This window comes from Anser brachyrhynchus, assembly GCF_964034855.1.
Source record: "Anser brachyrhynchus genome assembly, chromosome: 3".
Classification (NCBI taxonomy): domain Eukaryota; kingdom Metazoa; phylum Chordata; class Aves; order Anseriformes; family Anatidae; genus Anser; species Anser brachyrhynchus.
This window is the reverse complement of record NC_137696.1, coordinates 120,601,936-120,614,315: the sequence shown is the minus strand read 5'-3', so window position 1 is coordinate 120,614,315 and position 12,380 is coordinate 120,601,936. Positions and strand designations below refer to the sequence as shown.

The 12,380-nt window shown below is 42.8% G+C and overlaps 1 protein-coding gene across 1 annotated transcript in view; it reads left to right on the top strand.

The window, feature by feature from the left end:
• LOC308193675 (uncharacterized protein) overlaps positions 1 to 12,380 on the top strand; it is a gene marked incomplete at its 5' end in the record, with an annotated part of 30,048 nt that overhangs the window by 15,755 nt on the left and 1,913 nt on the right. The window lies entirely within an intron of this gene.

Below are 12,380 nucleotides of genomic sequence, written 5' to 3'. Positions count from 1 at the left end.
CTCCCTTTTTTAAGGCAGTCTCATGAGTAAAAAAGCAGCTCCCACAGGAATGAGAAGTTTCTTGGCATATAGAGGAACCACCCCCAACAGTGTGCGTGCATTGTGCCCTTAAAAAGCTTCCTCTTTCCATTAAAATACATCATTGTAGACATTGGTGTATTTCTACTAGAGATGAGTCCAAACCATGAGGCTGGATCCAAACATAGTCAAAGTATGAGGTTACTTGGGAGTCGGAGCTCAATGTATGCTTTTTGGCTTGAGCTGGTCTCCTGTTTGCGCAGTGCAACTCAAAGAGCATCACGGCGCTGTTGGGAAAGCTACTGACACAACTAAGAAACCGAGTGGTAAAGGCTTGTCATCAAAATCAACAAACCTGAAGGCAAACTGGAACCTGGTGTCATGAGTAATTGTGACCCCCTGCCCAGCCACATAGAGCAAACTTTCTCCTTTCAATATTCACCAGGTTTTATGAACAAAAACAAACAAACAAACAAAAATATCAGTTGCAGATGAAGGAGGGCAAGATCTCCTTGCGTTCATCTTACTGGAAAAAAAGAAAAATCTTCTTTGGACTTAGTCTGCCTGCGTCTTTGCTGTGTACTGAGCTGCAAACGGTGGCTTTTCATTTCTTTAATTGACAAACACCATCCCCTAAACATTTCCAGGCACAGTCATTTTCTTTTCTCAGGTTTACTCAGTGGTTCTTACTGAGGTTTGCATTTTTCCATGCATTTGCTGAGAATATACGTGCCCCTACAATCTCATCTCTTGTGCTATGAGAAGTTTTGATAATGTAATTCATAAACAACTTCATTTTCTGGGTCTTTCTCTTTTTTTGCAGCTATCCTGTCTTTGGCTACTTGCTCCTCCCTTTGCAGCAAACTGCCCTATTTACTAAATACCGCAGAGCTTGCTGAGCTGTAGCATTTCATTCCATTTGTCTCTCTTCTTAAGGGGCTGATCTGTCTTAAAGAGATTTTTCTCTTTTAAAAATAATTTTGCTGTGGTTTTACAGTCAGCATGGTTTCCCCCTTACTCCCCCCCCCCCCAGAAAAAAAAAAAAAAAGAAAACAACGCAAAACAAAACAAAACAAAAACCCTGCAGGGCTATTTCTTCTCCTTCTCCCAAGATTATGCTGGTGTAACGACATTGACGCCAATGAAATTATTCCTTTTTCACCCTGGTATATAAGAGACAGAGCTCTGTAGGATGGGACATACTCAATACCTTCTCAAAAGTATGGCCGGGGACTGGGCCAGAAGGCAATCTCCACCTATCAAAGGGATCTCAAAGTGCTTTTTCATCTTCAATCTCTCAGACAGAGAATACAACCATCTGCCAGCAGGATGCAACTACCCCCAGGCTGAAATCAAGCAATGCATTTAACGTGGAGAAGAAGGCAAAAGGAGCACAACAGAGCCCTTTAGGAATGTAAGCAAGGAGTACAGTGTCCAGTTGAAATTAGTGTTACTATTTGCCTCGTGGAAACGCTTGGGAAGCCCAGCCAAATTCAGGGCTCCAGTCTAGAAGTGCAGCCACAGTGAGGGCAGTCTCTGTTCCAGGGCGCTTGCAGTCCCAGTGACAAATAGCAATCAGACCGCGGGCCAGCAAGAAGTTGAGCCAGGCAGAACTAAAATATCCCTGTTGGAGCGCGGTCCCATGAGACCAGTGTTATGTCTTACCAGAAACAAAGAGAAGAGCACATTTCCAGTCTCAAAGACTTCTCTGTCCCATTAAGGAAAACTCCAGACTACAATTAGAAAAAAAAAAAAAAAGGCAAGAAAAAGAGACACAGCCACAGCGTGCCAGTTTGTGTCCAAAATGCAGCTTTAAAAAAAAAGAGGGCATGGTCCCAGGAGAAGGCTGCTAGCAGCCTCTCGGGCTCGTGGCTCTTGTTACCTTGCTCGGGAGGGTGGGAATGTGTCCCCAGAGGGAGACTATCCCTGCCCCAAGCCCAGGGCCCCTGGGTAAATATTGACTCAGAGCAAGGAGCGGCTGAATCATTCCTTCCTGCCCCGCCGAGGTGTCTCCCTCCACCCAGCGGGTGTCCAAGCCCACCCTGCACAGCCCAAAATATCAGATGGGAGTTGGCACTGGTGGTATTCAAGGGACGCGGACTCTGACAGAGAGACAGGAGTTCCTCTGTGTAGGGCTGACGTGTTTGTTTGCTCTCCGAGTGGGTGAATGTCTTCTCCAGCTGGTTATTCAGGGGGACACACAGTAGGAATGGTGGGCAGGCAAAGGGTCGAGGGACTGGGGAGCTCCTAGCACTGTTCTTCCACCCTCATCACGTGCTTCACACCCTGTTTTTTGACTGCTGGTACACAGCTGATAAAGGCATTGTGCCACCATTAATAGCAAAGGAAGGGCCTGGGTTCATGAAAACTATGCCCTAAGGTACATTAAAACAGCAGTGTATTTGTGAGACGGGGTAGGAAGAAGGTCCAGGCTCAGTTGTCCAACTATTGGCAGCTCAGGATTCAACCATAACGCGTCATGATCGTGGATCATATCCACAAATCTGTTCAGGTCATAATCTAAGGGTAATAAAGCAAAGCACGGGGAAGGCTCAGGACCAAGTTGTGGTGACCGCTGGCTGAAGCTGTGAGCAGGTGTCACGTACATTTGGGTGGCTATTGCCTTGTGTAATCGAACAGGACGTAGGGGAAGGCTAAGGCTGTAGTCGCAGAACAGGTCTGGGTTTCATTTAAAGTCTGCTGCAGATTTCCTAACTAGGTTCCTAACACAGAAATGACACCTTCCTCCTTCACTGAGCTGCACAAGGCTCAATGTTGGAAGGTTTCAAAACTGATTGAAGAGCTCAGAGAAAAAAGAACAAAAAGTAAGAACAAAAAGCATATGCTAAGGACCTCTTTATATATATGGGAAGCACTGTATTTATATATTTCAAAACTGGGCACTGGGGTACATTTTCATTCCCCAGTACAAAGGCAAATACATTCCAAACAAAGCAATGTTGTTTCAACAAAGCAAGGGTTGAAATCTCTCCAGGGCTTCATTCTGTCTCATTTAGATCGGGCATAAGATCTTAAAGCAGAGTTTAGTGGTCGGCCGATCATGCTCCTCTGGGAAATGACAGAGTGGTAATTCAAAAAGGGTAGTGAAGTACAGCATTGTCTTGGTCTGCAGGACTGTTCTTCAATAAAACCAGAGGCTCACCCGGCTTACAGGAGGACATTTTGTTCCAAAGGAGCTGTGGCTCTTCATTAAACAAAAGAATTCACCTCCGGCTAGACTTGGGTGTAAAATGAAAATGTTCTTGGAGACTAAATGTCTTTGTGAAGACAGCATTTCCATGATTCCTGCCACGATTGCCTGGGCATATCTAGCAGCTGAAATGAAAGTTAGGACAAAAGGTATATCTTCGGGGCACCATCTTGCTTTGGACATGTGTTAAAAATTTCATTCAGACTTGGGAGGGGGTTTCAGTTCAGGCCAGGAGCCCTGAGGAGGGAAATAAGCGCCCTGTGTCCTGTCTGGCCATGGGCTGACACTCACCCACTCTGCACTGAGGACCCAGATTAGATCATGAGTAAGACTAATCTTTCAAGACTTTCCCGAAAGCCTTTCCTTGGAGTAAACAAGTTCTCCCACATCTGACAGAAGAGATTGGGAAAGAATCCCAGGGTATCTAAATACAAAGAGTTGTGAGATATGCCTCCTCCCCTCCGACTCTCCCAACGCACTCGGGTAAGTTCACAAAAAGATGCAGTAGGGTCATTCCGGGAGATAACTCATGTCCAGACTGGCATAATTCAGGTGTTCAGATATGGCTGTCTCCCATCCGGATGAACTCTGTAGGAAAGATACAGCCCATGCAGTTCTTCATTGTATGAACACTCGAAAAAACACCTCAGGCTGTGCAGTTTCAGGGGATTTTTTTACAAGATTATTTTCCTAAAAATGGCACCATCCCTCTGGGGATGAAGCATACTGGGAAATATATGAAAATTTAATGGATTCTGCAAGTTAGTTCCTACTTTTCTCATATATTTAAGTCAAGATCATTCCCTTATCATCTTCACATCTAGGGGCTCTTTACTGTACAGCCAAAGTGCCCACCTTCAGCTTGACAAGAAGGTTTTGGCCTGCAGACTCTTAGGCAGCACAACAGCCAAACTGTTCTTGTAGACATGCTCTTCTGTGCTATGCCTAGTCATAGCCTCCTGCAAAACCTCTCCCTTTCACCCAAAAATTGATGATAAATGAAAGCCAACTGCCTTGGTTCCGCTAAAGGTTGAAGAAGAGACTTACCACACTCTTTTTCATTGTCTTTTGCATTTAAGCACTGTTTCAAGAGCTTGAGAAAAGGTACAAGACAAGGACTGCTAGACTATCATCAGTCTTCTATGATATAAAATTCTTATATCGACTATCAGGCTTAGCAGAAGCCTTGTGCTAGGGCAGTCAGAAAGGCAGCGAAAGACATAGTCACCGTACTTCAGAGGAAAATGCTGCTGTTACAAGTCTTTGAGAAGGACAATGTCACCTGCAGCATAACATGACACAGGTTAGGGGGAACCCAGTCTGGACGTAGAGTATTTAATTAACCAGCCCAAGAAGAACCATGCAGCATAGGCAACAGAGGCCTGTCCACTGCTGGTTGAAAAATGTCCTTGCTGGACTCCCCATAGGAACCTGAAATCTTATTGACTCATGTGTACTGAATTTCCAGACCTGACTCACTGGCTACAAAAAACCATAGGATTGCATGGGGTGTCTCATACTTTTCCTGGAAAAAAAAAAAAAAAAAAAAAAGTAGATGAATATAACTAGTTGGTTAATAAATATTTGAATTTGCTTTGAAAGCTTCAGAGCACATATGTAAAGAAATTAAACAAATCTCAATCAGCAAAGAAAAGAAAAAATGTATGGACTTTCAGGGTTTGTTTCTATAATGTTCCTGGTTACCTCAGACTCAGTTAAAGGTAAAAGAGACATCTCCTATCTCTCTCTCTCTCTCTTTTTTTTTTTTTTTTAAATATCTTAATACCTGCTGAATTTCATCTGATTGATAAGTTTATACTAGGGCCACACGTAGCAGGAAGTGGTATTGAGAAAGGTGTGAAGAGTACCACCAAGCAGGTGGTTTTGGAGAACGTGTTATCTGGCTCATTAGTATCAAAAATCTGCTGTGTAAATGGAAATACTTCACCACATAATGTAAAACTAACCTGGGAAACTAATTCCTGTAGCAGTTGAAACCAAAATCTCTCCAAGGAAACAAGAAAAGGAAAGGGAAGGGAAGGGAAGGGAAGGGAAGGGAAGGGAAGGGAAGGGAAGGAAAGGAAAGGAAAGGAAAGGAAAGGAAAGGAAAGGAAAGGAAAGGAAAGGAAAGGAAAGGAAAGGAAAGGAAAGGAAAGGAAAGGAAAGGAAAGGAAAGGAAAGGAAAGGAAAGGAAAGGAAAGGAAAGGAAAGGAAAGGAAAGGAAAGGAAAGGAAAGGAAAGGAAAGGAAAGGAAAGGAAAGGAAAGGAAAGGAAAGGAAAGGAAAGGAAAGGAAAGGAAAGGAAAGGAAAGGAAAGGAAAGGAAAGGAAAGGAAAGGAAAGGAAAGGAAAGGAAAGGAAAGGAAAGGAAAGGAAAGGAAAGGAAAGGAAAGGAAAGGAAAGGAAAGGAAAGGAAAGGAAAGGAAAGGAAAGGAAAGGAAAGGAAAGGAAAGGAAAGGAAAGGAATAAGAAAATGAAAATGAAAATAAAAAAAGAAAGAAAAACAAAAAGAGAAAGAAGAAAAGAGAAAAAGGGAAAAGAGAAGAAAGAGAAAGAAATGATAAAAAGAAAAAAGGAAAGAAATGGGCAGTTTACAGTGTTAATAAGAACATAATAAAGGCATTTAAAAACACAATAGTACTTATTAAGGAAAGAAAACAGGACTCAGAAGAATTAAACGTGATGGAAGGGCTATCTGCTTGAATATAGGAAAAGCCTTTTGGGTTTCTCTGTGGTGTAGCTAATGAACAGATCCAAAAAGGTAACGGAGTACCCTCTCTAATTCCAGTTGCAGTTCATGCATTTGTAGTCCACTTTATTGATCTTAAATCAAATTTGTTGGTTTGCCTTGTACAAAAGGTGACCCTAGACAGTGTAAACATCTCTTTGGGGCCAAAAAATCTGAATCATTATTGGAACATCAGGGCAATTTCCTACAGCAGACCATGGCATTACTGCTAATGAAGAACTGAGAGCAGCTTCCTTGGAGGCAGGAGTTGCTGACCATTCACTAAGGCTAAACACAAGAGCAGAGGGACTTCTGGTCTGATCAGCTACAATGCTTTCCTCCCTTTGCTTTTTCTTCCAGCTCTCTGGAAGTAGCCGACACTCAAATTGTAGTTTCAGAGGACCTAAACCCTCTCTCCAGCCACTTCTCCATCCTCAGCAAGTTGCTGGGAAGAGAAGCCTGCATGGGTGGAGAAGAGAAAATGCCCTTGCAAGGCTAGAGTGAGCACCAGCCTTGCAGCCTCTTTGTAAACAACAGATTTCCCCACTCTGTCTTATTTCTGTGCTGCAAAGGAGAAGGAAAGATGGTTTTCCCAGTTTCAGAAGATGCATAAATACAGGGGTAGAGTAAAGGAGCCATCGCAGGGCTGTGCCTGCAAAGTCGGTTGATGGGGAAGATGAAAGCGGGCTCTGCTCCTGGCTCCGCCGGGGGGCCCTGTCAAGGCATTTCATTTTTCATGTGTCTGGCCCCCATAAAGTGAAGCCTGTGTGAGACTTGTCTGTGCAGCGCTTTGAGCACAGCAGGAAAAATGTGTTAGGCAATGAACATTGTCACGAGGAATCGCAGGCTGCCCAACAGCATTACCTCTCCAATGTGCCTACCTCCTTTTTCCCCACTCCTCCACACTGAGATGTCAGGGCATCCGCAGAGGCTCTGCTGTTGTAGGAAGCAACAGGAGCTGCTGAGCTGTTTAAGAAATCTGGATTTGTCCCGTAGGTGTCAAAGGAGGACGTTCCTGGAAAATCTGGTCCCAAATGAGTGTAAAAATGCACATTTTGTCAGGAAGTGAATAAAGTCTCACTGAAATTAAGCCAGAGACAAAGATGAAACAGCAGATGGCCCATGACAAATTGTGAGAACAAATTTGTTCGCATGACATGGGAATAAGTATGTACTCATAACAGACTGTTACTCAAGAAATTTTGAAACAGCACAACTCCACAGGAGTCATAACGTGATTAGTCACATAAAGCCAATCCAGCTAGGCCTGGTGTACTGTACCTGAAAAAAAAAGAGAAATAGACCCCCTTAACAGAATACAATAATAAAAATAATTTAAAAATAAAAATAATCCAAAGAGGTGCACAAGTTTATGAAGTCAGAAAGGCTTTCTGTTGGTCCAAAACTCATAAGCGATTTAAAATCTTTAGGGTAGCTCATGGATTGTTATTAGGATGCTCAGAAAGTGAAGGGCCAGCAGAAGGAGCCTTGCTGAAGTGACTCAACCAGGAGGTTTTTAATCTCACAGAAGAGAGACAGAGTCAGGGTATTTTTGATGAAAAGTCTTTGCCTCTGAAGCAGACTTTGCCACATGCTCCATTACAGCATGGTTCTGGTAACACAATTATTTCCAAAATCCCTTTTTTTTTTTTTTTTTTTTTTAATTGTGGGAGTGATGGGTGAGTTTGAGTTTCATAAGTAGAAGAACAGTGCTGATTTTGAATGCTGTGATCTATTGATATGGCTTTTTTTTTTCAAATTAATATTTCATACCAAACCCCTGAGATTGAGTACCCATATTTAATTGCATTAAACCTTTTTTTTTTTTCAATAAAGGTTCTAATATCTGGTATACATATATTCATTTGGGATGTTTCCATTATGCAGAGAAGAATAGATTCTTAGGATAGAAATGTGATTTGCTTTATTTAAAAAATACTTTAGAATAAGCTTGCCTAATACTTTTATGAATTAGACACGCACTCCTAAGCTCCTCACTCAAAACCATGTCAGGGTTCAGAGCCTTTATTTGTTTGGATTCTTAGAAAATTAGGGGCTCGACGCAATGTCTGGAACCAGACTGAATTTCTGAAATCACACATATGTAGACAAGGACCAGGAGTGCTCACAGTGATGATTTTATTCAGACCTATTTTAATGCAATATCCGGCAGTGTCTTTAACCTGGTGCTGGAATTTCATCCCCTCCAAGCCTGAATTACAGTATGAAGCCCTTCTAAGCCTGACTACAGACCAACAGTGGGAAGAAACGCCACTCCGTATCCAAATCAAAACTGAGCAGCACAAAAGGATTGGCTTTTGAGAGGCCAGATTCAGATTCCTAAGATGGACTTCGTCCGTGCAAAAGAAGTACCACCCTTGCTTACGCAAATGCTGCTATTGGACTTGCATTTACCACAGGCTGCCAGGACTTCAGTTTCACTTCTAACCAGAAAGAGGAGGCAGGAGTATATTTAGACTTTCTTGGGAAGCAGCTGCAATACGAAGTGGGAGTGTGTGCACGCACTCGGGCTCGCAGGCACACACATGCATACCGCTAGCTCGAGAGCAACAGCAGAAACTGAAGCAGAAAGGAGGGTGCACAAAGGCCTCCTGCAGTTGCTGCATCACTGGATGGACCGCATTACTCCTTTCAGCACCTGAACATCCTTATCGTCCAAATAGGTCATCTGATCAGTGCTGACTCACTTGGAAGAGTTATCACCTGCTGAACCTCCAGCTCATTTCTTGAAGCACTGAGGGGGCCTGAGCCTCTACTCTCTTGCACCTTACACCTTAGCTGCATGATTTTATGCCTTCCATGGGAATGCAGAGGCAACGCTGCCCACTTACAATTCTAATTCAATAGGAATTTCCTCAATACATTGATATACAAATCACCCAGCTCCCACCATTTAGAAGTTAGTTAGCCCAGCTAGGATAGCTGATTTATGAGAAGTGCTGGAGGGGAAGGGACACTCCAGAGCATGGTTGTCGCACCCTTTGTAGGGACCTGATAGCCTGGGACAGCTTATCCCCAGAGGTGCTTCTTTCTCTGCTGGAGCCCAGAAGACTGGCTTGCACTAAATGCCAGATAAATGGCTACAGTCAGATGAGCTGAGTCCCATGCAGCATGCCAGTCAGTGGAAAATCACGCCCTTGCTTTTCCCTCAAGGTTTCTCCTTCACAGACCTTTCCCTTGTTAGCTGACAAAAGACTGAGAAATCAGAGTTTGCAGCAATTTGGCTGCAAGGCAGATAAAATCAGTAGTCAAACAAAAGCAGCTAAGATAGCCAAGACTGCCTGAAAAGTTAAATTCATGCTCTTCTCATACAGACGAATACATTTAAAACAACTTTTGTTTCCCCATTCTCACAGGCAACCCATTAATCTTTTGGTAACAACCATCATCATGGGCGGGCAACCTAGCAGGAAATCCTCTTCTCTCTCTCATTACTGTATCACCTGGCTTATTTACAGTCCTATGAAGATCCTAAGTCATCTCAGAGGTGGCAGCGTAGAAGTACTTCCCTGTTACTTGCAAATGGGGAACACAAAGATGTGAAGATGCTTTCTCTATAGGAGAACCATTGTAGGTAATCTTATTTTTAGGCATAGGGTTTCTCTTTTGAAATTTAGGCATCTCCAGGACATGGTATCCATTGCTGAGTTAGTTATCCTAAGTTATTTCCATTTTCTTTATTGTCAGCAAAGAGATGAAAATACATCTCCTTGAGAATACAAGATGCAGTTAGAAAGGGTGCTAGATGGAATTTCTATCTAGAATAGAAGTAGATATTCTTATCTACGCACCCTTTTCCATGAAAGCTTGAACTGGATGATCTTTCAAGTTCCCTTCCAACCTGGGCTGTTCTATGATTCCATGATTCTCTATATATTGCTCATTCTAGCAATAAAGAGGTAATTCAGCTGCCCTGTTGGCAGAAGTTTGCTTTAGCATGAGATGTATTAGTTGCCAGAACTATTTAATACACTGACTGTGAAGAAAGGCCAGGAAATCGGATGAGATGTAGACAGCTATATTGTAAGCTGCTGAAGCTAAAGATGACATGAAGCCCATTCCAGTAAACCAGTCCTAAAGGATGAGACCAAGCTCCCATCAAGCTTGTCCACAGCAAGAAGAATTCTCTCTGAAACTATTCAGAGAGCTACAGACTGTGTGTCTAAGACTTCCCTTGGGGACTGTATATGTACAACATAACAAATGTAGGTGCTTTCAGAGAATTTCTTCACATTGACATTTACAGTTCAGTTATTTAGAAGAGTCAAATCCCAACCCAGTATTTCTGGGTCCTAGATTAATTTCCCTAACTGGTAAACTTCCTTTTCTTCTAAGCTAGAAGCCTGCCTTGAACAGTCAGTCTTTGTATGTGGGAGTAGGCACTGCAGACTACAGGCATCTGTGGCTGGGTGTACAACAGGATACTGAGTGATCATGCACAGCTGGGTTGTAATGTTTGGAGAAGGTTGCTGTACTTGTCTGAGCACCTTGTCTTCAGCATCTCTCTTCTCTTCAGGCATCCATCCAACCCTGCTTACCTACAGCTCTGTCTAGGTGTGGATCTAATACTTCCAGAAAATGAGCACGCACCCGAATGCTCCAGTTAAAAAGAATCTCTTTCTGTGAGAGCTGTACAAAAAAAATACCCCAGAAACAATTAAAAAAAAGAAAAAACAAAAAAAAACAGAAGAGTTGTGATGAGTTGCAACATTCAGATAACACCAACAAAATTGGAAGGGAAGGAAATATGTAGAATTACTCTGTTGTATATGACAAGCAATTGTGTCAGGCTGCTGACATGTTTCATCATGGTTAGGTCTTCATATTCCTGGGCTTCCTCAAACAAGTCCTAGCAATTTTGTCCATGGAGAAAAAAAAAAAATTGACCCTAGCTGACCCTGTTTTGAGGATTTGGACTAGACGGTCTCCAGAGGTGGCTTTCAGGCTCAGCGATTCTGTGATTCTACAGTTCTCATACTCAGCTTGGGTCGCTGGATGCAGAGCAATCAGGTCAGATCCCATCCAGACAAGCAGTCGCCCTGGGTGCACAGGCTGCACTGCATCAGCTGCGTGCACACCCAGCTGCTGAGCGGAGCTGTGCAATAGCTTCCACATGTCCTGGATGTGCCGGGCTCCCTGCGCGGGTACCCAGACGCCCATGTGGAATTTCTTAGATGGAAGTATGGGAGCCTGATCAAGCTGAGCAAGATGTGCTTAAAAGGCTACATGGCATAAATAAATCTTAAGGGGGGATTAGGGAGATGACAAGGCTGTGGCTTCTGATAGGGAAGCCATGCTATGTTTGAAAAGACTGCAACTAAAAGGAAGAGCCTTTGGTGACCAGATTTTTGTCTCTATTTTTGTCTGTGTTAGTTACTGCTCCTTGTATTTTAATCCTGATCAGACTTTAACCATTTAAGAATCATTTGTGACACTTACTTGTCACAGTGCTAGGCCAGATTATCTCAAGATTCGTTGAGCTTCCTCTGCTCTCCAACATATTGAAAAACATTACACTTAATTTAGTTTGTTTGGCCAGTGTAGACAGGGATTAGCCATGCTATATATGGACCATAAACACTGCTCTGGTTAACACTACAGTTGAGCCAAACCTGAACCTTTCATCTCACTCTGCAAGCTTTGGTGGTTTGGATGGAAGTGGCACCTGGATTTGAACTGTGCTTTATTTTTGTTTTTGTTTTCAAAAACCCAAACCCAATCAATAACACTTTGGAAAACCAACATCCAGCATCCTCAGCCCACCTCTAATGAACAGGAATCGAGCGCCTGTGTAGGCAGTGGCTTTGTGTTGGGAAGAGAGCCAATACACAAAGGAAGGAAACTGTCTCAAGCAACCTGCAGTAACTTTCCATCAAATCTCAGTGACATAAGGGCATGCTGAATTTTGTGTCATAATCCCCTCCAAACAACATGTGTGTTTGTTTAGGGAAGACATGGTGGTCTCATGTGGAACAAAGATGGACTTTTGTAGGCTGCATGTCTAATTGGTTTGGTGTTCGAAAGACAAGGAAGAGCCTTCATTTGCTTTTGACTCACAGTTTCAGTTTGCTATCTGGAATACCAAACCAACCTGTAATAAAAACAAATTTCTCACAGCATCAGATTTTTTAGATGCCAGAAATAATAATAGCATGATGTTAACACCTCAGTATTTGGCTTTCTTTAAGTTGTCTTAACCTAGAAAAATCTACTAATTTTTGTCTTTGTACCCACAGAAGTACTTCAAAATTTGCACCTAATTGCATCAGAAGTAGCTTTAAAATCCATCTGTCTTATGCAGACCATTCTTGTAGCATCTCACCACCTCCTGTGTAATGCATTCCCTATGCTGAAATAAAGAGCCTGGCCATGGTATAGTAATTCCATGTATGCAGATCTCCAAG